Below are 27,000 nucleotides of genomic sequence, written 5' to 3' on the forward strand. Positions count from 1 at the left end.
ATTGACTATTTCCCAGTTCACATGAATCTGAAATTCATTTAGGTCAATGTTTTATTGTATTTCCAAATGTTTAATTTGTAAGGGTTTCCTTTTCTTGAGACCATTTAAATAAGAACTCAGAACTTGAGCAATATTATCAAAAAACAGAAGACCCACACTGAGACATACATAAATCCAGACAGACAGACAAGGGATTTTCTAGTTTTCCTCCCGAGATTTAAAATATATCTTTGAGCCACTTTTATCCGGGGATGGGCGGGCAGGGGAGAGGTGGGTGGAGGCAAGAATACTGGAGTGGGTTGCCATTCCCTTCTCCAGGAGATCTTCCCGACCCAGGGATTGGACCCAGGTCTCCCACATTGTAGGCAGACGCTTTACCGTCTGAGCCACCAGGGAAGTTGTTGAATTCTGTGCAAGGGTTAACTTCAAGCGTTGCCCTAGGCAGGCCTTTGTAACAAGCTAATTGTTTTTAATTGCATATGCAAAAGAACCAGCTTTACAATTTCCAAGAAAAAAAGGAAGTTTCCTTGTAACCAATTTTGTCTGATTCTATAGAATATCATGGCCATCCTAGGTCAGGTCATCTTTCCTTTCTGTAGTCATAGTTTTATCCCTGAACTATAGACAGATCAGCTGATCAAAAGCTTGGATTGTCTCTGTGGGGTGGATTTGCTTGTCCATGTGTTTCACCTGGAGGCAGTAGCGAGGCCTGCGGGACTCTCCTGAAAGTGGGGGTGGGGGCGGGGCGAACCGGAGCGCATGGTGGGGGGTGGGGCGGATGGTGCACCAGGAGCGCGTCGGGGGGGGGGTGTCCCAATTGTGCTCTCGGGGGTCGCCATTGCGGCTGGGAATGCCCATTTCCTGTGCTCCTGGGTCCACATCCATTGGCATCCAGAGAGCGGAGAGGAGGGGAGCGAACCACAGATAAGGAAACTGGGATTCGGTGGAGGAGGGAACCACGTTTTCCACCCTTTCTGTTGGCACAGTCTTGGAGCCCCCTAACCTGGCTGTTACGGAAAGGCCTCACCTTTGGGGTCAAGGCCTTTACCGCTTTACCCCTTCGCATAAAGCTCAGACCTGCGCGGTTTTCCCAAGCAGCCTAGTGCCTGCTGGAAGTCCAAGGGATATATCCTGCCTGGTGATTTCACCTGTGGGGACTTCATAACCCTTACTCTGGCCAGCTGGCCCAGCCCTGCTTCAGCTACTTTGCAGCCCAGCAGGCCCTTGACCACCTGTTGGGATGGAAAAGGGAAGGGTCCATGAATTGCACCCTAGAAACTTAGTAGGGTGCATGAATTTAAACACCTGGTGGCCACCCAGGCAGAAAAGAAGGGAGGAGGGCACATTGCTGCCCTTTCATTGTGGAATCTGTGGCTATACTGCTGAGAGGGGGCCTTTGCATGGGGGCCCCGTGTAATAAGTTTGGTGTTTTGGAACTGAATAATTAGAACGTGTAAAATTTTTAAATTATGTGGTTCTTTAATTAAAAACAGGAACAAAAAACCAAGCTCCAAGTTTTTTGCAAATTGAGGTCTAAAATTTGAAGGCCTACTTTCCTTCTACTGTGGCATTCTATGAAGAAATGTGCTTTTTTTTTTTTTTTTTTTAAGAAAAGAGTCAGAAAAGTGAGGGAAACATAAAACCCAGAGGTGCCCCTGTAGTTTGGCGAAGGCCTTAGGAGGTCACTTGTAAATGCTGCTGGCTGTCAGGAGGCAGTCTCTTCCTGTGGCTGATGGGCACAGAGCTCTGCAGGCTTGTCCTTTGCATGGATGTTGTTGGAAATCCAGCTCAGAGCCATCTCCTGATGTGTACCCTAGGCAAATCCCACAGGGCCAGGGGCTCCTTCCTTCACTGTATCTGTCTGTCTGACTGAAAACCAGAAATGACATATTTTTCTTTCAATCTGGTCTCTCATCCAGGCCTTGGAGTAATATTTCTCCTCCGCCTCAATAGGCTTGGGTTCCAGGGATGAATTATAGTCAGTTGTCCATAATTTTGCAGATGAGGAAACTGAGAGCCAGAGAGGGTGGAGGACTGTCCAAGGGAGAATGGGATATCCTTCCAGGAAGCCTGGCTCCTGGGTTTTTAATGAGCTTCCCACACAGCATGGTCATTAATTGGCAGGAAGAGGAACCAGAGATCAAATTGCCAACATCTGCTGGATCATGGAAAAAGCAAGAGAGTTCCAGAAAAACATCTATTTCTGCTTTATTGACTATGCCAAAGCCTTTGACTGTGTGGATCACAATAAACTGTGGAAAATTCTGAAAGAGATGGGAATACCAGACCACCTGATCTCCTCTTGAGAAATCTGTATGCAGGTCAGGAAGAAACAGTTAGAACTGGACATGAAACAACAGACTGGTTCCAAATAGGAAAAGGAGTACGTCAAGGCTGTATATTATCACCCTGATCATTTAACTTATACGCAGAGTACACCATGAGAAACGCTGGACTGGAAGAAACACAAGCTGGAATCAAGATTGCTGGGAGAAATATCAATAACCTCAGATATGAAGATGACACCACCCTTATGGCAGAAAGTGAAGAGGAACTAGAAAGCCTCTTGATGAAAGTGAAAGTCGAGAGTGAAAAAGTTTGCCTAAAGCTCAACATTCAGAAAACGAAGATCATGGCATCTGGTCCCATCACTTCATGGGAAATAGATGGGGAAACAGTGGAAACAGTGTCAGACTTTATTTTTGGGGGCTCCAAAATCACTACAGATGGTGACTGCATCCATGAAATGAAAAGACGCTTACTCCTTGAAAGGAAAGTTATGACCAACCTAGACAGCATATTCAAAAGCAGAGACATTACTTTACCAACAAAGGTTCGTCCAGTCAAGGCCATGGTTTTTCCTGTGGTCATGTATGGATGTGAGAGTTGGACTGCGAAGAAGGCTGAGTGCCAAAGAATTGATGCTTTTGAACTGTGGTGTTGGAGAAGACTCTTGAGAGTCCCTTGGACTGCAAGGAGATCCAACCAGTCCATTCTGAAGGAGATCAGCCCTGGGATTTCTTTGGAAGCAGTGATGCTAAAGCTGAAACTCCAGTACTTGGCGACCTCATGCGAAGAGTTGACTCATTGGAAAAGACTCTGATGCTGGGAGGGATTGAGGGCAGGAGGAGAAGGGGACGGCAGAGGATGAGATGGCTGGATGGCATCACTGACTCCATGGACATGGGTCTCAGTGAACTCCGGGAGTTGGTGATGGACAGGGAGGCCTGGCGTGCTGTGATTCATGGGATGGCAAAGAGTTGGACACGACTGAGCGACTGATCTGATCTGATCTGATTGGTGGAAATGTAAAAGGCTTTTTTAAAGAATGTGCCTACCAGCTGTGCATCTTATGGAGTATTTTCATTGTACTCCCCAACCCTTGGAAAGTGCTGGGCACAGGCAGATGCTTCATCATTTTTATTGAGTAAGTTCAATTTCACATAATTATATCCATAGTGTCAGCAACACTATGAGGTATATTAGAACAGTGATTGTCACAGTTGGTACTTCACAGATCAGTAAAGAAAGGAAACGTTTTATTAGGAAGACTCTAAGAGAATTGCTAAGTTTTAAGTTTATCCCACAAGGATATTTTTAAAAAATGAAACAAATCTTTCCCATCATCACCAAGGCTATCGGAGGTCTGTTGAGGACCCCATGCAAGGGAGATTCTTCCTCTTGGGACACCCCTGGTTCAGCATCTCCCTAAGCCAGCAATCTGGGACAGTCGAGTACACTTAAAGTTCTTTCCTTGACCTCGGGAGTTTTTTTTTGGAAGACAATTTTTTGACAGACAGAGGTGGGGGAAGGTTTTGAGATGTTTCAAGTGCAGTCCATTTATTGTGCACTCTATTTCTATTTTTTTTTTCCCCTGGTGGCTCCATTGGTAAAGAGTCTGGCCTCAATGCGGGAGACCCGGGTTCAGTCCCTGGGTCGGGAAGATCTCCCAGAGAAGGAAATGACAGCCCACTCCAGTATTCTTGCCTGAAAAATTCAATGGACTGAGGAGCCTGGTGGGCTACAAAGGGCTGGACACATCTGAGTGACCGAACACTTATTTCTAGTATTATTTCATCAGCTCCACCTCAGATCATCAGGCATTAGATCCTCGAGGTTGGGGGCCCCTGCTTTAGTTCCCTCCTTCATCTTCTACACAGCTCCAGCCTGCTTCCTCCCCTCTTCCACTGGCAGAACTACCTGCTGGGCTTCTCTGAGTGTGACTAAGAGTCTCCTTCCCTCACTTCCTTTCTTCTGAGTCCCTTCTCCTAACTGGGTTTCCCTGATCTCCGTTTAGGCACTTTTGCCCCAGATGGTGCTAGTGGTAAAGACCCTCCCTGCCAATGCAGGAATCCGATCCCTGGGTTGGGAAGATCCCCTGGAGGAGGTCACTGAAACCCACTCCAGTATTCTTGCCTGGAAAATTCCCATGGACAGAGGAGCCTGGCGGGCTCTGACAGTCAGATGTGACTGAAGAGACTTAGCACAGCATATCAGAGGATCTTAGTACTGCAGACTCACGTGATAGTTCTGGCTCTTTGGAGTCCCTTGTCATTCCACGTGTATGTTAGGATCAGATTCTGCATTGCTTCCTAAAGGCCCCGAGAGGGTAACAGGCAGGAAAGCCAGGGGTCTCCAGACAGAGGGAATAGGCTGAAAGTGTCAGATGTTTTTTTCTCTCTCTCTTAAGCAGCCGGAGGAAACAAACTAGTGTTACATTTTTTCCCCTTCTCCATACAAATTTAAAAGGAGGTTTCTCTGAAAATTCTGTGTTGCCGTGACAATTCCTGGCTCCACCTGAACTTAACTTTTCTCAAATCTTGAGCTAAGCAATGCATTTTTTTCCATAAGGAAATGTTTTTCTTAAGCTATGTTAATATACTATGTATTTCTGCTAGACTCTGTCTTCAGGTTGGTTCCCCCTAAAGGCTCAGAACAGACTTGACAAACCAGTATGTCTTACTCATACCTTGTTCTCCTAATCTATGTTAATGAAATGATATATTTGCCTGGAAATCTGCCTTTCTTCAAGATTCATGTCAATCATTTTATGGCCCAGGATGACTCACCTGCTGCCAATGTTATCTCAATGCATGTTGTGGGTGAGGGGCCTGGTGCCATTCTCTGAGACATTGCCTTTCTTTCCTTAGCAGACTGCTAGTGGCTGTATAACATTTGGCTAAAGACCAGCAGGGGGTACTCTTACTGCCCTGCTCTGAAGTCTATGTCAGCAGCTTTCTCTATCTCTTTCATACTTTAATAAAACTTTATGACACAAAAGCTCTGAGTGATCAAGTCATAGTGAATCTTCATTTCAGATTGAAGATGCATTCCATGGTATTTCCATCTTAAGTCTTTCCATCCCTATGGGATATCTGTACATGTATTCAGGATATTTTTCAGCAATTGTGTATAATTTCATGTGTGCCAGTCTTGTCATCCTTGTTACATCCATGGCAAAGTATTTTATTAATGTTGACATTACTGAAAGGGAATTGTTTTTTTAAATTCCTTTTCAGATTATTATTTGCTAGTATATACAGATAAAACTGTGTAATCATTCATTTTTATCAGTTTAGACAGCTTGATGGTTGTCTTTACTTTCTTTACTTTCTCATACTTTAAGATTATCCTGGCTCATATATTTACTACCTCACACCCCTAATCTCAGTCATTTATTCAAAGAACTTCTGTCCTTTTATTTTTTTTTTCTTTTTTAAATTTTATTTTATTTTTAAACTTTACAATATTGTATTAGTTTTGCCAAACATCAAAATGAATCCGCCACAGGTATACCCGTGCTCTCCACCCTTCTCCCTTCTCCCTCCTCCCTCCCCATACCCTCCCTCTGGGTCATCCCAGTGCACCAGCCCCAAGCATCCAGTATCGTGCATCGAACCTGGACTGGCGACTCGTTTCATACATGATATTATACATGTTTCAATGTCATTCTCCCAAATCTCCCTACCCTCTCCCTCTCCCACAGAGTCCATAAGACTGATAACATTGAATTATTTTTGACTATGCTGGGTCTTTGGTGCTAGGTGTCTAGCTGTAGTGAGCAGAGGCTGCCCTCTAGTGGCCGTGCCCTGGCTTCTCATTGCAGCAGTTTCTCTGGTTGCAGAACTTGGGCTCTGGAGCATGCAAGTACTTCAGTAGTTGTATGGGGGCTTAGATGCCCCTGACCATGTGGAATCTTCTAGCACCAGGGAGTGAACACGTGTTCCCTGCATTGGTAGGCAGATCCTTTACCACCGGACCACCAGGAACATTCCCTGTTCCCTTTCATTAGAGAATATTATGTAAAACATACATGTAGGAGCTAAAGATGCTCAGCTGACAATACTCGGAAATATATACATGTATTCCAGCTTGCCTTTGAACATATTCAGTTAAAGGTAATTTGTGATGATGTCTCCATGGATCTTGGAACCTTTCCTTTCGTTTCTCCATAACTTCCCATTCCAATGGTAAGACACCTGGCTTCCACCACTTGTCATGTATAGAATTCAGTGCTTGTCCCATGTGGTTACTGAAAAAAACTGTCAGACTGTCTTCCAAAGGGGTCTGTGCATGCATCCCACCAGTATCTTGCGTATGTTTCTGTAGGATAGTTTACTATCAGTATACCCTCCGTGACCAGGTGTCTATTTCAATCTTTACCAATTATGAATGGGCTTGTTTGCTCTAGTGTTCTTGGACAACTTGAGTACAGATTATTTGTCAGATATGCATTTTTAAGGAAAACAATTGTATTTATTTTTGGCTGTGTTGGGTCTTTGTGTGTGGGCTTTTCCCTAGTTTGGGTGAGCATGGGCCATAACTAGTGGTGTGGGGGCTTCTCACTCTAGTGTCTCCTCTTGTGGGGCACAGGCTCAAGGGCTTCAGTGGTTGCAGTATGTGAGCTCGGCATTGTGTCTTCCAGGATCTAGAGCATAGGCTCGGCAGTTGTGGCGCACGGGCTCCATAGCATATGGGATCTTCCCATAGCAGGGATCACACCTGCGTGTCCAGCACTGGCAGGTGGATTCTTTACCACGGAGCCACCAGGGAAGCCCTCAGGCATATTTTTGATTCTAGTTTTCCACACATGTACCTGGTGAGACAGGCCAGGATCAAGAGGCCTGGCCACTGGGAGTCCTCAGCCACAGTTCTGGCTGTGCCGTCGAAAGCTCTGGGGACTTCGGCGAGTGCCTCAGCTTCCCTGGGACTGTTTCCTCCCCTCAGAAATGCCGTGCTGTTGGACTGTAGCCCAAACATCCCACTGAGATTGATGCTACCATTATCTCCATTTTATGATAAACTGAGATACAGAAAGGTTAAGTGATTTGCTCCAGGACACACAGCTCAGAACTGATGGAACTGTGACACAGGCCCACGCATTCTGGCTCCTGTGTAGTTACTACCTCTCGCACTAGTTCCTGAAGCATCCTGTTTTCACCAACAGCAGTGTTAGCGCTCATAACCACTGGAAGATCTGTGGTCATTTACATATGTGGATGTTTAAAGTGATGGCCAATGTGGAGCCTGGATAAAAAAAAATTTTTTTTGTTTACCATAAGGTAGTTTTCTGTCTTTCCTCATTTGAGTAGTTTATAAATTTGTGTGTTTATTTGAGAAAATCTGATTTAAAGCATGGATGATGTTGTGTTTGAGTGCAGTGGAGAGGTCAGTAACCTGCAGAGGGCAGACAGGAAATATTTTCACTTTGTGGTCTGTAAGGTGTCTGTTGTAACAACTCATCTCTGCTGTATGGCAGGAAAGCAGCTGTTAACAATAAGCAGACAAAAGAGACAAAAACCAATGATGGCAGATTTACTAGGTTATTAGTAGTTAAAACAGTTGTTTTTTCTTTTTCTTTTTTTTTGGTTGCAAGAAGCACAGGATCAACTTACAGAGGCTGTGAGATGTGCTGAGAAAACACAGGATCACGTCCAAAAGTATGATTTAAAGCAGCATAGAAAATAAGTATAAAGCAGATAAACAGTATAATATGAGAACAGATCAATAGCGATAATAAACACATTATCGTGAAGCTGTGTAACATTTCAGCTTTGAGCTGTTTTGAGATGCATAATTTTCCCCCATTATTTCCATATTTTGCATATTATCCACAAGTGAAAAGTGAAAGTTTTAATCGCTCAGTCATGTCTGACTCTTCGCAACCCCATGGACTCTAGCCTTCCAGGCTCCTTTGTCCATGGAATTCTCCATGCAATAATCCTGGAGTGGGTTGCCATTCCATTCTCCAGGGGATCTTCCTGACTCAGGGATCGAACCTGGGTCTCCTGCATTGTCAGCAGATTCTTTACCATCTGAGCCACCAGGGAAGGCGATTAGTCACAAATAGAAACAGTACAGTTGCCAAATCATCTACTTTTCAAAATTCTAAGAACCTATGTAAATGAACCTGCAGATGTTTGTTCAAAAACAGTGTGATATTTAAAAAATCTATGTGTGAAGGAATGCCGTTACAGTCCAGGGGTTAAACTATGCCTTCCAAGGCAGAGGGTGTGTGTTTGATCCCTGATTGGGGAGCTAGGACCCCACGTGCCTCACAGCCAAAAAAAAAAAAACATAAAACAGAAGCAATATTGCAGTCAATTCGATAAAGACTTTAAAAATGGTCTAGGTCCAAAAAAAAAAAAAAATCTTAAAAAAAACCCTATGTGTGAGAATAATTATTTTAAAATCTGCATTTTAGGCTTGAAATTGAAAATGCCGAGTTACAAACTACAGTCAAAAAGCAAGTGGGCAAAATTGAACAGCTTCAGAAAAACCTGTTAAGTACAAGATTGGTAAGTCAACCTCTTAATTCCTGTCATACTGAGAAAGGATTTTAATTTTTTTACTAGTAAAATATAAGAATATTTTGGACAATATGAAAAGTCTCATTGATTAGCTTATTGTATTTTTATTGATACTGCTTGCTACTAGTTCTGTGATTCCTCTATAGAAGAAGTCGACTGAATGCATAAAATTAATGATTTTTATAGTAAGATTTTAATTTAAAAAATTGTGACAGTCCAAAAGCAATATTTTATATAGACCACATTTTGTTTGTTCATTCATCTGTCAATGAAATTCCACCTTATGATTATTGTTAATAATGCTGCTTTGAACATTGGTACACAAACATCTATTTGAGTCTAGTAATTTGAGTAATGATTTGATTGAGAATTTTGAGTTTCTTTTGTAATCCAGATCTTTCTGTGAGATTTTTGACAATGAATCATTTTAACTATTGTAGTTTGTTCTCTTCATTAAGAATGAACACTATGTCTGCATAGAACCATTTTTCTGAATGACTGTATTTTTCATTTGTTGGATTTTTTTTTTTTTTAAGAGATGGGGGTTGCATGCGAATTTTTCAAAGATTATTTCAGTAAGGTGTGACTTAACAAAACCTGGAATATCTTGAACCATTGATGAAAATTATTTTAGATTATCTCTAGAAAGTAAAATGTAAATAGGCAGTCTTAAAAAAAAAACTTTCATTAACATTTAGTATTTTATGTGTAAAAGTGTCTATTTTTAACAAATAAATGTTGGCGATTTAAACTCCAGAAAAAATGATGAAATGAAAAATCCTTTTAAGTTGTTTTAAGAAAAGTTATCAATTTTGAAATCTGTTATTGGCATCAATCAGGTTTAAAACCTGTGTTTGCTATAAATTCATATTAACTTGTGAACTCATGAGAAATAATATTTTTAAGAAAGAATAAGTCTCTCTAGATGTTTAAAAATAATTTTATTAAATGGTTTTTTTCTAAGTCTGAAGATGAAAAGGAACAATTAAAGAAATGCATTGAATTAAAACAATCTCTGGAAAATAGCTTGGACCAAGAAAAGAAGAAAAACAGTGAGTTAGAAAAAGAGATTACTGGGTAAGATTTTATTTCTGATAATCGCAACTATGAATAAAAGTATAATTTTATTTTATTTAAAACCTTAGACACAAATTCATTTTTTATGTGTATTTTCATAATTAAACACATTATCCCATTTCAAAGTTTACTGTGGAAAGTCAGCACAATCTGAAATGTTTTTGAGTGCAGCAGTGTTATACTTATCTGTAATGATTTCTGAAACAGTAACAACCGTGCCTCTGCATATAGTAATGTCACTCTCTTCCTCATCATCTATGCTGAATTTTTACTTCTGCAAAGTATCTTTGTTCTTTTTGGTAATCCTGCCTTCTTTTAATAGTGTTCCTTCCCTTCATCATTCAAGTAGTTTATTATCTAAAAACCTACCTGTGTTATTGTCGAACAACATTAAAAAGTATCTTGATTTGGCTTATATTTTCTTTTTGCCCCAAAATTTTAGTTATAAAATGTACATACAAAAATCTATGTGTAACTTAAAGAATAACAAAATTAATGACCATGTTTTGATCAGTAAGATAAAAATCTGCTTCTGTTTTTTTGCTGAGTATGGTTAACTCTCATCATCTACAGATTCAGCCAACCCAAGATCAAAAGTATTCAGGGAAAAAAAATTTGACAAAGTTCCAAAAAGCAAAACTTGGATTGGTCTCAAACTGGCAACTATTTCCATAGTGTTTACACTGTATTTATAACTATTTACAAAGCATTTACATTGTTTTAGATAATCTAAGTGATCTAGGGATGACTGAAAGTATAGGGGAGATGTGCTTAGGGAGACATGAGCATCCGTTGGTTTTGTATCCACGGAGTGTTGGGGGATTTTTGAACCAGTCCTCTGTGGATGCTAAGGGATGATTATACACAGGGTTCTTCTCTGATTCTCATTAATATTTTTCTCTTTTAATTTTCTCTGCATTGCTTTGCATTTTGTTAACAATGAGCTGGGCAAGATTTCTACATCTCTTAAAACAGCTTGAAGAGACTGGAACACACTCTCTCTCTTCTGATTTCCTTTCTTCTAAAACTCTCAGCCTGGGTTATTTCCCGCTTAACTCAGGCTCCAAAGATTTTTCTTTTTTTTTTCAATTTTGAGTGAGAATCTTGTTGGTTTTTTATATCTACTTTCTTTTCTTTTTGTAGAGGCTGTGGTCAGTAGGAACAAATGTGTCTTATGTCTCTTCAAAAAACATTCATATATCTCTTCATCTTTAGCTTAAATACTGATCTCTGGTTTATAATTAATATTTAATAATAAATTAATATTTCACACTAGCATGCTAAAAATTGACATTAACATTTATAAGAACTCATATATTACATATATCACACACAGTATATTTAAATGTGATAAAATTTTTCTTCATAATATTTATCTAAGATTAGAATTTAGTTATTATGCTTTCAAAGAATATTAAATTTAAACAATGAGAAAGGATTATAATTTATAGATTTGTTTGTTTTATCTGATAGAACATATATCTGTTTAATTATTAAATATCTGCTCTTAAAGAATTTACTCATTCTATACATTTCTACAGATTTAAGAAACTCTTAAAAATGACAAGAAGGAAGTTAAATGAATATGAAAATGGAGAGCTTAGTTTCCATGGAGATTTAAAAACCAGTCAAACTGAAATGGATATTCAAATTAATATGCTAAAACAGAAGGTAATTTTTAATCAGGTTTAGAACCCCCTAATCACTTAATTTGGGGAAATATAAATCATTCCATGCTTTCAGCAGTGAAACACAGATTTGTCTATTAATTTTTTAGGTTGGACACCAGTAAAAAGACAGCTTTCCCTATATCATTTTGAGATAAAAAGGGCACACTCTTGACTCTCTCTGTCTTGAACCCTGGCTGGTGATCTGAAGCTCAGCAGCACAGCACTAATGACCCCAAAGCATCCATTGTTTTTGGTGACAGGTTTGTTGAAATCTAATGCAGTTCATTCATTTAAACTGTACAGTTCAGTAACTTTATTGTGTTTAAAGAGTTATACAGGCATTACCACGTTAGAACATTTTCATCACCCTCCAAAGAAGGGTGCCAGTTTTCCCTTCCTGATCTTCCCAGCCTGAGGGAACCATGACTCCACTCCCTGACTGTGGTGTGAACACATTTTTTCATTTCTTTTGGGAGTACAGTTATGAATAGAATTGCTGTATTACACAGCAACTATGTTTAACCTTTTGAGGACCTGCCATACTGTTTTCCAGCATGGCTGCATCATTTTATATTTTTATTCAAAGTATGTAAAACGTTCCCATTTCTATACATTCCTGTCAACACTAGCCATTACCTGTCTCTGTGAGTATAGCCATCCTAGCAAGTATGAAGTGGCATCTCGTGGTGTTTTATTTCTCTCTCTGAGGAGAGACAATGAAGATTGAGTTCTAGATTAGTAACTACTCAAAGCTACCCATCTCTTTTAGAATTTTAGTAAATTGAGATGAGGTCAAAAGTCTGATTTTGGTAATGAAACTATTTCTAGTTATTTCTTATAGTACAAATCATACGTCTCATTGCTTACTAGTCTTCATTGCTTTCAAACTTGAGCAGAAATTGTAAGGAGTCACACCTGCCTATGTGTAAGAAATTGTAATTGAAGGGAACCCTGAAAAAACTTCTTCCTGAATAGTTCTTAAGTCTTCCTTCTAGTTATATGCTTCTTCTCATCAACATTGTCATTAAAAATCTCACCTTTTATTATATTCCAGTTTGTAGGAGACCAGTTTCTACCTGCATTTAAGTTATGTTTCTTTATTTTCTCTTTTTCAAAAATCCATTTTTCTGGTTTTTCCTAATCAGCTTTAAGTTTAGTGGCTTCAATAAATAACATTGGTTTCGTTCAAAATCTACACTTAGGAAAAGGTGGCCAGGACGGCTGTCTTCTCATCCCCTTGGCTTCAGGTGGGGCAGCTCGAGGGCTGGGGGCTGGAATCGGGTGAAGGTGTGTTCATGCCCATGTCTGATAGTTGGTGTCTGTGGTTGGCTGGACTTTGGTGAAGGCAGACAAGTGAAACACCTACCCTGAACACCTAGGCTCTGTTTGCAGCCTGGCCCTACTCACAACATGGAGCCTGGTTCCCAGGTTGAGAGCCAGGCAGAAGCTCTGCTGCCTTGTCTAACCTCGCTTTGCAGTTCACACAGCATCATTTTCATCATCTTCTGTTCAATAGGAGCAAGTCACTTATACTTGGCCTATATTCTACCATTTTTTACAGAATAAAGTTTTTAAAACAAATGGGTACATTTAAAAACTAGCACAGTTACTCACTGGCCACAATTTTTTATATTCCTCCCAATTAAAAATACCCTTTGCCCTACCCGTTCCCTCACAAGTCTCAGTTGTTAACAGTGTCAGGCCCAGGCTCAAGTATGGGTCTTACTGTCTTCATCAGGTACAGGTGGCACAAGCAAATGAGGGTTCTTGGTGTGATTTCTAGAGTGTGACTTGATAACTAAAGGGACAAGTTATCTGCCACCCACACCCCCACCATTCTGTGTTCAGAAATGGGAAACGGGAGGCACCGTAGTCCATAGCAGCTCTGAGGTCCAGTTTGGTCCTGCCAGCCCTTTGATGAGGACTTGGTCCTACCCATAGGAGTGCTTCTCATTTGCTCTACCCTCTGAGCTCAGTGTGCTGTCCTTTTCATAAGAAATGACCTCTGTCTGTAGCTGGGTCATGTTTCTTAAGCCAGCTTCCTCTTTATTGAACTTCTAAGAAAATCCCAAAGGCCTATTCTCATTTATATGTCTTGGTCTCTGTTAGGCCAAGCACTTTTTTTTTTTTTTTGCTCCCAAGGTTCTCTTTAAAGCTTTTAGTGTCCTTTGAACTGGATTGGGGTTCACGTCATTGGAGAGGCTACCCTCACAAATCTTTTTTGAGAGAAGCCCTGCACCTTGGGCTTCTTGTGAAGCTTTGGAGGATGATGCCTTTAAAATTCTTATGCCTGTAAGATCTTTAAAGGAATTTGAGGGACCACCTTAAGTCTTCCCAGGGTCTTAATGAAGGGTTTTACAGTCTACAGGCTTCACCTTTAGACCATATTTTCCTGGCCGCACCCTAGATTTGATCTTAGCCCAGAAGCAGTTTCTCTCTTTTAGCATCATGTGACCACTGGACATGTGGAGATGCTGTAAAGGAGATAACAGATATTGAACCCAAATATAATTAATACTGGTTCCTTTATATTTATTAGTCCCCTCCCCCCCCTTTTTTTTTGATAGCTTATCCCTCTCATTGATGTTACTTTCAGCTGGTTCATAACAAGAGTCTCCTTTTCCTTGTGTTTCAGTTTTCTTCTCTTGCCTAGAAGCTGTCACCAGCAGCCTCTTTAAGGGCCATCAGGATTCAGTTTACAATGTCATGAAGCCCTTTGGGTTTTCATTTCTTTCTCTGCATCCATTCAGATCTCACCTACCTCCAGGTTGAAAGGCATTCTCATATCTTTTAGTTCTTTTTTAATGGCATTTTTAATATCAGTATCTGTGCCAGGTATTTATTGCCAGCAAATTGTATAATAAAGCAAGTCAAAGCCTAGTGGCTCAAAAGAGCATTTACTTTGTTCAAACATTTGTGTTGGGGCAAGGCTCAGTGAGTGAGGCCAGCACATTTCTTTTCCAGTCGGCATCAGCTGAGATGTCGTGAAGGTGGGGACCAGAGTCATCTGAAGATTAGTTCATGCACATGTCTAGCAATTGGAGCTGGCTTTTGGATGGGGCACTAGTTGGGGGCGGTCAGTGGGGGCACTGACAAGGTGTTCAGTGTGTGGTCTGGGCTTCTTCGCAGTGTAGTGACTGATGCTAAGTGTGGGCTTTCCCACAGAGCAAAAGTCAGTTTCCCCAGACTCTGTCCAGTAGAAATCAGTTACTGAGGCCAGCACATATTTAAGGGGAGGGAATTTCAGAGAAAAGTGTCAAAGAATTTGTAGACAGTTTCAATACCACCACCTCTACTCACCTCAACTTACCGAGTAATCATTCTGTCTAAAGGAAAGTTCTTTGCAACTCGGTGTCACTGAAATTCCCTGCAAATTTTGTTTGTTGTTTCATTTGGTATGTTCTGTTCTGTGAAAAGTAACAAATGGTTACAAAAATGAGGCATTTTTTTTGTTGCTGTTGTTCAGAAAAATGTATGGGTCATCTCACTAAGCTATTAGGAAATGGAATTTCTTTAACCTTTTGAATTATTTTTCTTTGGAATGAAGTTCAAATTAGCAAAAACCATTCATAGTTCAGAAAAAGACTTATGGGATTAGAATCCATATTTATAAGATTTATTAATGAGAGTCTTATTTTCACAATCTTCTTTTGGGAAGTGTTTATTAACTCAGTTCTAGATAACTCAATACAGTATCCCTCAAACTTCTTTAAAACACGGGGCATTAAGATGGGGGGAAGGAGTAAGAGACATTCTACTAAGAGGTGACTTGTAGTCATTTTATGGAGAAAAAATAGAAAAGAGTGTAAAATCAAGTGCAAATGTTGTGTGACAAAGATTATTACAGTGAAGAGTATATGTTGTGATTCTTGGTGGTTTGAACTTCTTTCTTGATTCTCTGAGTAATCCCTGATCCTACATTCTACAATACAGATACCATCATATCTATTTGATCCTGGGTTTGAGTTAAGCTGTGCTCAGTCCACTTGCCTCATTACCAAACAGTATTGTTTTATTCTTGCAGATTGATGATCTTACAGCAGAGCTGGAAACTGCATCTTCAAAACGTCTGCACCTGGATGCAAAAAAAAAAAAATTAAGTTCTTCGAGAGGAGTTATTATCTATGAAAGGAATGCAAAGGAATGTGAAAAACTAGAGAAGAATAAAAAGAAGTTGGAGCAAGAAGTAGTGAACCTCAGAAGCCATATAGAAATGAATATGATAGAACACAGTCAAGTAGAGCAGTATAAATGGGAGATTGAAGAAAGGGTGAGACAGGATCTCATAGAGAAATTAAAGGAAGTCAACCTATTTTTGCAGGTTAATTTGTTCATCTGTCATGTGCTTGAATTCATCTCATTGTAAAGTATGTTTTGGATCTATACAGCTTATGTGTTTCCTCTACTTGCCTTAGAGCAATTGATCTGGTAGTTTTCTGGAAGGAAGGGGACACTTGTTTCTCCCTTTAAATATTTCCATTTCCATCACAGTTATCACCAAATTGACCTATCAGAATGATTCTCACTAGAGAATCCTTTCATTTATAAGACCAATTGGTATAAAACAAGACTACTAGGAGGAAAAGAAAATATTGTGGTTTAGAACTGGTACCATCCTCTTGAATTATTTTTAAGTTGTCTTGTTCAATTTTTGAAATTTTAAGTTGATCCTCTTGTTCTTTGAATTATCAGGTTATATAAGCACCACTATAACAATAATTCCACTTTAATTTTATAATTTTCATATAATTCACTTCACATTGATGATAATTGTTTTAAACTTCTGCTTTTTTTAACCTTTAAAATTGCTTTCTGAATCACTGACTCAAAACTAAAGGGAACAAATATCATTTTCCAGGTTAATGATTATTTTTAAAATGTTATCTTTTAAAATTTGCCTTAGATACAAGCACCTCTCGGGAGAACTTAGAGCAGTTACAAGAGAAGAATAATGCTTCCATAAGAAGTCAGATGGAACTCAGAATTAAAGACTTGGAATCTGAACTCTCCAAGGTGAAAACTTTGCAAGAAGATTCTAAAAAAGCAGAGTTGGAAAAATATAAGCAACTCTACCTAGTAGAACTAGAAGTTAGAAAGTCATTGGAAGGTAAACTAGACAAGTAAGTCAAAACACAGAAAGTAAATTTAGTTCATTAATTTGTCTCTAAAGCCTAATTTTTATAGAGCACAGTTCATGAGATTAGTAGGAAGTGAAAGCTAACTAGATGGTCACTGCTAGAGGGTGGGCTAAGACAAACTATTAATACAGTGTCCTTCTAAGTTTTACCACACAGAGTTGGAAATGACTGAGGTGACTTAGCAGCAGCAGCACACTGCATAAAGGCATGCTTATGAAATTGGGGGCAATTAACACAGGAGTGAAAGACAGGATAATTCAGAGTGGCTAGAAATAGTATGGCGACCTGACTGAGGTGGGGTGTGGAGGATGGAAAGGGCAGATGGCACCTCCAGTGCCTAGTCCAGGTTTCCCCACTGTCTGAAAGCAGAGCATTCCTGGGAAGCCTTTCATAAGCCAAAACAGCATACAGCAAAGAAGCAGGTACCCGAGGGCACGTTCTGCTACTTGAAGCCTAAAATGAATATGCACAAGTGAAGCACAGGTGCTCCCAGATAGGGTTCAGGGTTGTAGTGACTTGACACTGAGATGTGGGGTGTGGCTTCCAGGGAAGGAGTTCAGTGGGGCCAGTCTCCCTGCTTGGGGAGCGCGATGCCTCTCACTGTAAAACGTACACTGAACCTTTTTATAGGAAATCAAAAATTCTCTTCAAAAAAAATTTTTTTTTTTTATTATCAAAAACAGATGCTGAGTTAGGCCTTTCCTAGAAGTGAAGTAACATAAAGTGAACTTTGGAAAAGCAGGGGATACTTGTAATTGTTCCTGGGGCTGTTTTAGCTCTTTTCAATCACCCATTGACTTTCTTGTCCTTCCCTCTAGATTGTGACTCTAGATGATTCCTCAGAGGCAAAAGCTTAATTTCTCCGAGGTCATGAGTGAAACGTGTATACAAGGGTGGTGAAAGCAAATGCTTGAAAGTGGCTTTGTGGGATGGGGTGTTTCTTCATCCCTGAACTGTTTCCTGGAGGCAGGTGTGTCCCAGAGGGCAGCAAGTGTCACTGTGAGGCCACCTCCCTTTCTCTCTGATGCCCTTTCTCTCCTCTCCCAACTGTGACTTGTTACTTGAGGAGCCCTAGACATATGTGTACTTCTTTAGAGCAAGGTTACAGCTATCATTGTTTACAGGAGGTCTGCTCTGTGTTGTCAGTGTTCAAACAGTTTATTGGGAATTCCATTTACTATATGACAACTTTAAAAATGCAAATCATTAAGTTGGTGTTTTCCATCTTCCCCAGGACTCATGAGAGGCTGGCAGTGATCAGCACCAAACTTGAGGTGGAGAAAGAGCAGAACAGATCTTTACTCAGCACTCTTAGCACAAGGCCAGTGCTGGAGCCCCCCCTTGTGTTGGAAATTTCAATAATCCTTTAGTGCTCAATGGAAATCTTACTCCAAGATCAAAGGTAGGTTTTTCTACTTCAATTCCACGCCCTTAGAATAACAGCATGGAGACTTACTTGACCAAGGTTAGTCCTCTTATCTTTTTTCCACTGGGTTTCAGATTTCTGATACAATTGATCCTTGTTTTTAATTTAGTGAACTTCTGAGTTGTTTATTTGACTTAATGCACACTAAGTAAAAGCCATAATTAGCTGTGCTAATAAAGGAGACAGAAATGTTATGATTTTTTTGTCCCAGAGTTCTTGATTTTAAGAGATACTTACTAAATTATTAAATTTCTTGAAAAGCTGCGTTTAAATTCTACTTTAGAAATGAAATCTTATTGCCTAGTATCCAAAAGTTTTCTTTCAGATGTTTCACTTCCTTTCTCATTGATTTCAGTTGGCAATGGTTCATAATCATTTCCAAGCTCTGCTGTACCCAACAAAGTTTTTCTACCTCTAAGCATAAGTGAATCACTGGCATCTAAACACTAACCACATATGGATGCTTTTTGTTTAAAGGAATCCTAGGTAAATCCTTCTTATGTATTAAATAAACTTAAAATACTAAACCAAAACATTAATTTCTAGTTTTGGCTTAACATTTTTTGTCATTTTCTTACAAACATTTTGTCATTTCTTACAAAAATGACATTTTTTTCATTTTCTTTAATTGCTTTTTTTACCTATAGCATTTTTTATTTAAAATTAAAAAAAAAATCTTGCTGAGAATTTCTAGAATATTTCTAGATTTGTAGTTAATTCAAACATTTAAACATTATAAATGAAGCTCACTTTATCTCTATCTTGACATCACCTGGATGCGTGGTATCTAAGATAGCAATGATGGGGAGTCTTTAAATTACAACCAGTTTTCACTGTTGAATCATTGTGATTAAAATATCCATTTCAGTAAGTGCACACAGGTTTATAGTTTTAATGGTGTTTTCCTGATGTTTGTGATGTATGGAAAAGTAGCCCTTGTTAAATGCAGTCTCAATCTGTTTTCTCATTTGGCTTCTTGCCATCGTAGGAGAGCAATTAAGGTTTCTTTGACAGCACTGCATCTACATTGGGTCTTAGTACTTGAGAGCTGTGAAACTGGAGGACGTGCTTTAGCTGTGCAGTTACAGCGGGCCTCCAAACACTTCATCCCAAGTCAGACACTTCCCCACGCAGGCCTAAGAGGAGGAAGCAAATGCTTGACCCCTGTCCCAGACACAGGCTGCCTACTGCACACCCAAGTTCATGGTGCTATGGGCACATCTTTTCAAAGTAGAGATTTGGAACCAAGCAAACTCTTCTCCCAAACTCACCGGTTAGGTAAATCTCCTCACCTCTCATAAGGAGGGTAGGGGTATAAGTCCTCACCCTGAAACTTTTCTCCTTCAAGTTCCCTGTCATTTGTTTTTTAAAAATGTATGCTTTATAAATTAACTATATCAACTGACTGCTACATATAGGAGTTTGACAATAATTTATTCTTGTTCTCGCCTTTAAAACATGATTTAGTTAGAAAGCTACTATGTCATGTCATGCCACAAGCATTATTGAACTATGTAAGAAGGTTTTACATATTCATTTCCTCTGCATTATATTAAAAATCCATGTGTTTTTTCTTAATCTGAGGAAGTAGCTGGCACAGGACTCTGGACTCAGTAAGAAAGTCATTGGCTTTCTTCTTTTGTAGAATTATGAACTTTGCCTAAATCATGACTCTCATACCTTAAAAAAAGTCTTTTTTTTTTTTTTCAAGGAAAACTACCTTTCTTAAAAAAAAAATTTGTGTGGAACCATATTATATAAAACAGAGACAAGTATAAAGCCTTTTAGCCAAAGGAGTGGCCAGAGGTCCTGCACTTGTGACTTCTCAGTTCCTCAACCCTGCAGTGACCCCTGTGGGACCTTCCCCTTCTATGGGACATAGTTCAGAAACTAACAGTTATGTGTTAATCCTTCTCACTAAATGCCTTTAGAATAAAAACTTGCTGGTACATTTTATTCTTATGTATAATTTTCTCACCTTTCTGTGTTTTTGTTAAATGGAAAAGTTTAAAGAAAATTGCAGGTGTGTTCTCCTTAATAACATTCAACTCAAACTACTTCCTCCATTTGAACAGGATCCTCACCTAGAAATCAAAATAAAGGTCTCAGAAGTATGTATTTAGGGCAGGAGCTGTTAAGGGGAGAAGATAGTAATCATGTGGGTCATTCCTAGGATCATGGGTCATTCTCTAATTCTTTGAAATTATGTGTACTTGATAGACTGATATTTATTGTACTTTTTATCAGATTAACGTTCCATATATATGTTCTCTGTTATCTATAAGCAGAATAAGTAGGAATTCATTTTCTTTTATTTATGTGATTATTTTTCTACTTAAGTAATCTTCAAGTTAGGTCTAGTCTCTAAAAGTATTATTTAAATGTCACATTTAGTAAGCTGTATAACATTCCTATGATAATATCTCTTGCTTAACTTAAAGATAAATAATATTTGACTTATTTTAGATGTGGCAAGAGTTGGACAGGAGTATAACTAGAGAACTAAGAGAAGGTATGTTGCCAAAATGTATGGATTAAATTTAGACATTGATTTCTGAAATACACTGTAAACAAAAAATGACATCTCTTTCCATGGTTTGGATAACAGATGCTATGTTAAATATTTTTTTTATTATACATAGCAAATGAAAAATGTGAAAGCATGAGCAGTCATAGTGAAAAATATTCTTCTTCCTCATTTATTCATCATGTTCCATAGTTTAAAAAAATCTCAAAAGGTCTATGTAATTCTATTTATTTCTGGCTGTATCCTTTCCCTACTACTGCCATTGCTGTGGAACTGTCCATCTGCACCCTGAGACCATTCTTAGAAAGCATGGAGTTAATCAATGTCTCAAGTGTCTGGTAGTGGTTAAGGCTAGAACACCCAGACTCAAGCAATTATGTTTGTGTAGCTGTCACTTGGTGGGTGACTTTATAATTTCTGTGTAATTGACTTTGTCACTAGTTTATCTCTTGCCCTCAGGAAAAGCTCCAAACACCTGCATCAATTTGGGTTCTTCCAAAGTAGTTGGCCTTATCTCTTTACCACCTTATTCTGCCCCTTAGCTGTGCATCTAACCAGACAGACTGTGTAGGATCCCACAGATTCGTTTCCTCACCTCTGATCTTTGTACGTGCTCCTCCCCTCTGACTCTTGTACTTTTTACTGTCCTTCAGGTAGCTACTTCCATAGCACCTCCACCAAAAAGCTGGCAGTATTGACACTAAGCCGGCCGTCCCTTCTGAGTGTTCCTTGTACCATCTTGTATATCTGTCTTAGTATTTATGACACCATATGGAAATTGTCTGTTCATCTATTTTTACAGTTTATGGCATTATCATTTCTCAGGGTGACTGGGTCACCTTCATCTTGTAATTCCAGTGTTTGTCACAGCACCTTAGTTGACAGTTATTGAGTAAATGAATGAAGAATGAGAAAGCCAGAAGCTCTGATACTCAGCCACGTGTGGGACCGTGGGCTGATTATATAATTGTAATCTTGTATTTTGTTTTCTGTCATTTATAGATATGTTTCATTTTTCAGAGCACTTAGAAATATCTCAGGTTTTTTTTTTCTTTTTTTACTAATACTGAGTTAGCTCAAGTATTTTAGATAAAGAATGTAATCCCTTTTCTTTCCAGCTGCTGCTGAATTTGAATCTGAGTCCTGTGGATTGTCTTCTCTAGGAGCTACAGATGGGTCAAATATGTCTCAGGACCTGCTTTTGAAAACATCACAAGAATATGTACAGATTTTGAAGAAAAAAATATATGATCTGAAAGATAAATAGTAAAAATTTCCCTTCTGGACTGTTTTCATGACATTTTAGTTGTTTCTCATTAAACATGATGATAAAATCTTTATTAAAGGGAAATATTTTTGTGTGTATGATGAAAATTTATATGGCATTTTAAAAATACTACTTTTAAACAGTAGTGTCTAAGTACTTTTGATACTAAGTATTTTCTCTGCAGCTAACTTAAGCGATTTAAAAACCAACACTAAGTTTTCCATATTCAAAGTGAAAGTGTTAGTCACTCAGTTGTGTCCGACTCTGCGACCAATGGACTGCAGCCCGCCAGCCTCCTCTGTCCTCCACTATCTTGTGGGGTTAGCTCAAATTCATGCCCATTGAGTTGGTGATGCTATCCAACACTCTCGTCCTCTGTTGTCCCCTTTCTCCTCCTGCCTTCCGTCTTTCCCAGCATAAGGGTCTTTTCTGATGAGTCAGCTCTTCACATCAAGTAGCTGAAGTATTGGTGCTTCAGCCTCAACATCAGTCCTTCCAATGAATATTCAGGATTGATTTCCTTTAGGATTGACTGGTTTAATCTCCTTGCAGTCCAAGGACTCTCAAGAGTCTACTCCCAACACCACACTTCAAAAGCATTAATTATTTGGCAGTCAGACTTCTTTATTGTACAACTCTCATATCCATACATGACTACTAGAAAATAGTGTGTATATGTTAATCCCAATCTCCTAACTTGTCCTTCCCTTCATGTTTCCCCTTTCATAATGATAATTTGATTTTGAGATCTTTTGAGTTGGTTTCTGTTGTGTAAATAAGTTTATTTTTATTAAATTCCACATGTAAGTGATGTGATACTTGTTTTTCTCTGTCTGAGTTACTTCATTTAGTGTTGTAATTTCAAGATCCATGTGTGTTGCTGCAAATGGCATTATTATTTCTTTTTATGGCCGAGTAATATTCCATTTTCGTTGTGTGTGTGTGTGTGTGTGTGTGTGTGTGTGTACTGCATCTTCTTCATCCATTCTTCTGTTGATGGACACTTAGGTTGCTTCAATGTCTTGGCTATTGTAAATAGTTCTGCAGTGAACATTGGGGTGCATGTACCTTTTTGAATTATGGTTTTCTCCAGATATATGCCCAGGACTGAGATTGCTGAATCATATGGCAACTCTATATTTAGTTTTTATAGCAACCTCTATAGAGTTTTCTACAGTGGGTGTACCTCGTTGCATTCCATAAGCAGTGTAGAAGGATTCCCTTTTCTCCACACTCTCTCCAGCATTTATTATTTGTGTATTTTTTGAAGGTGGCTATTCTGATTGGTGTGAAATGATACCTTATTATAGTATTTCTGCATTTCTATAATAATTAGTGATGTGGAGCATCCTTTCTGAGCATCCCTAATGTGCTTTTTGGTTGTCTGTAGGTGTTCCTTACAGAAATGTGTATTTAGATCTTATACTCATTTTTCTGATCAGGTTGTTTGCTTTTTGATATTGAGTTCTTTGAGCTGTTTGAATATGTTGGAGATTAATACCTTGTCAATTGCATCATTTGCAAATATTCTGTGGGTTGTGGTCTGTCTTGTTTACAATTTCCTGCACTGTGCAAAAGCTTTTATGTTTAATTATATCCCATTTGCTTATTTCTGTTTTTATTTTCATTACTCTAAGAGGTGGATGAAAAAAGATCCTGCTGTAATTTATGTCAGAGTGTGTTCTGCCTGTATTCTCCTCTGAGTTTTACAGGACCTGTCTTATATTTAGGTATTTATTCCATTTTGAGTTTATTTTTATGTATGATGTTAGGGAGCATTCTAATTTCCTTCTTATACATGTAGCTGTTGAGTTTTCTCAGCACCAATATTGAAGGGGCTGTCTTTTCTCCTTTGTATAGTCTTGCCTCCTTTATCCTAGATTAATTGACCACAGGTACGTAAGTAGGTTTCTCTCTGGACTTTCTGTCTTGTTATATTGATCATTCAATATATTTCTGTTTTTGTGCTAGTACTGTGTTTTGATTACTGAAGCTTGCAGAGTAGTCTGCAGTCAGGGTACCTGATTCTGTCAGCTCTTGCTTTTCTTTCTCAAGATTGCTTTGTCTATTTGGAGTCTTTTGTTTCCATACACACTGTAAAATTTTTTGTTCCAGTTATATGAAAAATGCCATTGGTAATTTGATAGAAATTGCACTTAATCTATAGATTGCTTTGGATACTATAGTTATTTTGACAGTTATACAGTTATAATGTCACTTTCATTTCTATATTTCAGTTTCCTCTCTTTCCTTCTTAGTTTAGGTAAGGGTTTATTGATATTGTTTGTTTCTTTCAGGAAATGAACTTACAGTTCTTGCATATGAGCACTGGGCTGGCACACCAGGCCTCTGTGTGCATGGGCAATGTGTTTAGAGGTGTTGCTTAGCGACGATCATCCTGGGATGAAAGCTTCCAAACCGTTGAGCTTCCCAGCTTGGAGGTTGTGGCAGATGGCTCTGGCTTACCTGTAGTGCTCATGTTGGGTTTAGGGGACTGTGAAGAGCCAAGGGAGAGGTGAGATGTGTTTGGAGTCCGTAGGCTCTGCGATGAAGAAGAGTTTTGGCTTCAGGAGTAAGAACGGTGTGTCGCCCTTTGGCTCCTCCATCAACCCGGTGAGAGACAGCGGTCATGGAATCAACTTCCGGCCAGGATACCGCATCCGAGACAAAGACCTCAGAAAGATCCACGAAGCTGCCATTGTGGGCAACGTAGCCAAAGTGCAGCATGTTCTGTTGTTTGGAAAAAATGGCCTGAACGACAGGGAAAAGATGAACAGGTAAGCGGGGTGGAAGGGCCTGGCAGAGATCCCTCCTGTGAGTTTCCCTTCCAAGGCTCCTGGATACCTTCCTGGGATCCAGCACCCCACAGACTCTGTAGGCAGCAAAAACCCTTAGTTGGTTTTGGACCCACTTATAATTCTCCTTATAGAGCTTTACTGATAGTTTTGAAGTCATTTAACTGAATGTCGGTAATCACAGAAATGAAATGAAACATGAATAGCATCTGTTTTTCCTTTCTTCCTCCTACTTTTTATTTGCATGGGTTAGCATGATGTACTCATGAGTAAAAACTCTCAAATTATATAGCCTTCAAGAAATCTTCTGAACCTTCTGGCTCTCACATTTTTTCTCATGTGATTTATGAAAGCACTTCTTCATGGATCACCTATTGTGGATCATGGCAGTGGACAGATTTCTGCTGTTGTCAATATCTTATTTTTAATGTACATTTTTTATACCGTAAGGTTATATAGTACAGAAAACTGCATAGTGAGCAAAATAATTCCCATGTCAAATCAACTTCTGGATTAAAAATACAATTCAATATCCATTTTATATAAGTGTACACTTAGGTATATGTGTTCTTTGCTGAAGGACCTTAGAAGACAGCTTTGAAGCAGGAAGCTGGCTGTGTCCTTGAATAGAAAGACATTTTCTTAGGATGTATGGTCTTTCTATATTTAAAGCAAATCAACATTTCATAATTTTAAAGATTTTGGGTTACATATGCTGTCTTTAATTGTTGTGATGAAATTAAAAGTTTTGTATAGTAGAGGAAGATTTGCCCTTCTAGATATCAAAATGTGCTATAAGTGCCCACAAATGTTCATTTACTAACAACTGAAAAGATAGATAAATGAATGGAACAGAATGCCCAAACACCCAAATGTATGTAAAACTTTAGAACTTGAAAATGATGACCTTTTCTGTTAGAAATGATAAACTGTGTGTAGATGGTGGAGAAATAACCTGGTAAAAGAGAAAAGTAACTCAATTTTTATCTCACCAAAAAGTTTCAGATAGAGTATGGATCAAACATTTCAAATATGCACAGTGAGAAAAGTGCCAGAATAAAACTCAGGTTCCTATTTATACATTTTTTATCTGTGGACAGAGACCTTTTTTTTTTTTCCTATTTCTACTGTTTCTTAACCTTAATTTTTTTAAAATTGGAGAATAATTGCTTTACAATGTTGTGTTGTTTTCTGCTGTATAACATCATAAATCAGTTGTAAGTGTACACATAGCCCCTTCATTATGAGCCTCCCTCCCACCCCAAAGACCTTTCTAAGAATGATTTCAAAAGTAAGAATTCTGGAGTTTCCTGGATTTCAGCACACACACACACACACACACACACACACACACACGCACACACACACAACAAAAAGAAATCTGGATGTTGATTTAACATTTTAACAACACAAAAAATTTAAAACTCTTTGTAAATCAAGCTGTCTATAGGCAAGTCGGATTACCAGACAGGGCTTGTCTTTTTGGCACTAATAGGAATGTGGCACAGATAAAAATGATTTCTCACTTTCAATTTTTTTTTAGAATTTGTTTTGAGGATTGATATTTTCTGACAGCTTTCAGCCTTTTCAGAAGTCAAGGGAATCTAGGGAGTTCCTTGGTCATCCATGGTTAAGATTCACTGCTGTGGGCCCAGGGTTCGATACCTGGTGGGGAAACTAAAATCCTGCCAGCTGCTGGGATGTATTGTACAACACGGGGAACATAGCAAATACCATATAATAACTTTAAATGGAGTATGACTTATAAAAATTGTGAATCACAATGTTGTGTACCTGTAATATATAATAATATGTAATATGCATCATCTATATTTTAATTAAAAAGAAGCAACCATAGACAAAAGACCTTATGGTAATTAGATCAACAGGAAAAATGAGAAATGAGCAAACAAAAATGCTACCAATTATAGTTGTACAGACATTGTGAATTATAAATTTCATTCCAATGTCAGAGACGTTAAAATGTCAGAAAATGAACATATTAGAATCACTGAAGCACAGTGTTGTCTCTAATCCTCAAAATGTATCTGCAAAGGAGGTATGATATCCTTTGACTTCATTGAGATGTTGTCCTTGTAAAAAAGTAGTAATAGTAATAAGTATGATTATATTACCTAACAGTTACTGAGCTGTTACCTGTGCCAGAAATGGTTCTAAACTCTTTGCATGGATCTCATTTAAGCATCACAGTGCTGTCCTGTGAGAGAACTACTTCTCTCTCTCCATTTTGTTGATGAGGAAATTGAGGCACAGAGAGGCTGAGTGACAG

General features: G+C 38.8%; 1 protein-coding gene and 2 long non-coding RNA genes across 4 annotated transcripts in view; all 3 read left to right on the plus strand.

Annotated features, from left to right (window-relative positions):
* Window positions 1-27,000, plus strand: part of LOC133243974 (liprin-alpha-1-like) — a 333,694-nt gene that overhangs the window by 36,375 nt on the left and 270,319 nt on the right. The gene's annotated exons all lie outside the window — the stretch shown is intronic.
* LOC133243975 (uncharacterized) overlaps window positions 7,440-27,000 on the plus strand; it is a 136,226-nt gene continuing 116,665 nt past the window's right edge. The window contains exons 1-4 of one of the 2 annotated variants that reach the window (XR_009735235.1): window positions 7,440-7,940; window positions 8,705-8,798; window positions 9,775-9,887; window positions 11,429-11,552. This is a non-coding gene — a long non-coding RNA (uncharacterized LOC133243975). Of the gene's footprint in view, window positions 7,941-8,704; window positions 8,799-9,774; window positions 9,888-11,428; window positions 11,553-27,000 lie in introns of those variants that run through there. The other variant, XR_009735236.1, reaches the window with a different exon arrangement.
* Window positions 16,423-21,969, plus strand: LOC133243977 (uncharacterized). The gene is made up of 4 exons (XR_009735238.1): window positions 16,423-16,677; window positions 17,930-18,160; window positions 20,588-20,633; window positions 21,767-21,969. It is a non-coding gene; the product is annotated as an uncharacterized LOC133243977 (long non-coding RNA).

This window comes from Bos javanicus, unplaced genomic scaffold (genome assembly GCF_032452875.1).
Source record: "Bos javanicus breed banteng unplaced genomic scaffold, ARS-OSU_banteng_1.0 tig00001692_1, whole genome shotgun sequence".
NCBI lineage: Eukaryota > Metazoa > Chordata > Mammalia > Artiodactyla > Bovidae > Bos > Bos javanicus.